Source organism: Ailuropoda melanoleuca, chromosome 4 (assembly GCF_002007445.2).
Source record: "Ailuropoda melanoleuca isolate Jingjing chromosome 4, ASM200744v2, whole genome shotgun sequence".
NCBI lineage: Eukaryota > Metazoa > Chordata > Mammalia > Carnivora > Ursidae > Ailuropoda > Ailuropoda melanoleuca.
Window position 1 is genome coordinate 5,836,905 of NC_048221.1, and position 2,035 is coordinate 5,838,939.

Consider the following 2,035-nt stretch of genomic DNA (forward strand, 5'->3'; position numbering starts at 1 on the left):
CACAGCGGTTAAGCGTCTGCCTTCGGCTCAGGGCGTGATCCCGGCGTTATGGAATCGAGCCCCACATCAGGCTCTTCCACTATGAGCCTGCTTCTTCCTCTCCCACTCCCCCTGCTTGTGTTCCCTCTCTCGCTGGCTGTCTCTATCTCTGTCAAATTAATAAATAAAAAATCTTTAAAAAAAATAAATAAAAAAGAGTTGCATGCTCCACAGACCGAGCCAGCCAGGCACCTCCAGAAACTTCCTTTTACTTTTGCTCAAGCTGACTTAAAGTGGGGTTTGTGGCACTTGCAACTAGAAGAATCTTGGCTACCTTGGGGTGGGGCTGGGTAGTTGGCAAGTGAGAAAATGGAGGCTTGAGAAGGGGGCTTGCGTATCCAAGTCTGCACTCTGGGGCAGGAGAATGACCGTGCTGGAATTGAGGGCTCTGAAGAGACCCCTTCTTGGGGTCTGGACACAGGGGGACAACTGAGTGGGACTTGGAGATAACGAAGCATTCCAATCAGTCTGGGGACAAAGGAGTGCACACCCCTCCACATCAGTGAGGGGGCAGGACAGGCAAGGTTCTAGAATCACCCTCTCTGCTCCTCAACACACTTCTGACTCAGTGGTCCCATCTCAACCCCATGGCCCCAGTGGGGTTAGGAGGGAGAATTTAGGAGGCGAATCTCTGGATTGGGGTATGGGTGGTTTCCAGGGGCAAGAGGAGAGTTTGTGATCTCAGGTCATGGCTACCAGGATCAGACAGGGGGCTGTGCCATCATAGGGGGTGGGTGGCAGAGGTGGGGGCAGAACATGGGAGGGGGGAGATGGGCAGAAGTCAAGGGTGCCCCTCGCCACCACCTCCTTCCAGGAGAGTCCAAAACATCTTGAGAACCAGGACCCCACTCCATCACCCGTACTCCAGGCCCTGGAATGTGCTGCTGGGGGCTGGGACATTTGAGTCTGGGGCCTCTTTCAAGATTGGGCACCAAGTGTTCAGCAGTCTGTGTCTGCATCTCTCAGGGGCTGGATTTTTAAGACCCCTGGCTTAGGATTCCCAGGGAACTGGACTCTGAATCCCCTGGATCTGTGCCTCCAGGAAGCTGTGTAGGGACTGCAGGTGACTCAGTCTTCCAGGTCAGAATTCAGACGGGGACCGATGTCATCCAGGCTGGGATGGGGACTTGATGTCGGGAGCAAGAGACTCTGTCCAGGGTTTACACGTCTATGTGTCTATGTTCCTCCTTGCATGGCCATGCCTGTGTGTTTCAGGGGTGCTTTCTTGTGCCTCTGTGTGTGTGTGTGTGTGTGTGTGTGTGTGTGACCGTAGTAACTGGGTTGTGTACTTGTGCAGACACACAATGTGCGCACCTGGATGGTGTATCCGTGTTGTGTACGTGGTTATTTATTTCACAGACATTTCCTGAGCGCCTACTATGTGGCATGCTCTCTTCAGAGCGCCAGGAATGCCCCAAAGCGCACGCAAGTACCCAGCCCTGCGCTTTCGTATCCAAGTGTTCCTGAGGACGTCGGTGCCTCTGTGTGTTGCGGTTGTAACTACTCAAAACTGCGCTGCACCTGTGAAAACGTGAACTTGCTCCTGTGAAGAGTCCCTCCTGTCCACGACCCGGCTTTGCCCGCGCCTTGTAGGCCACTCCATGAGGTTGGGGAGTGAGGGATCGCGGCTCAGGGCTCTGGGCTGGAAGATGACTCAGGGGTCCACCTTGACCCTGGAGCTACTGGGGGCTTGGGGCCCCGAAGTGTATGCGGGGGAGGGGGCGGGCGGGGGTCCTTGTCCCATCCAGACCCAGACCCCGAATGAAGCCGCATCGTAGAGGCTGGGGCAGAATGACCCAGCGACTTCCTGGAAGGCCAGGGACCCGAGGGTGATCGTCACGTCACCTCAAAGGTAACACTCACTTCACCTCCTGAAGGAGGCCATGATCCTTGGGTGTGAGTGTCCTTAGAGGAAGTAAAGTCTTGTTCTCTGAGATGGGGTGGGGGGAGGCACAACGTGGGAGGAGAGAGATGGACAGAAGAAAGCCCCCCCCCC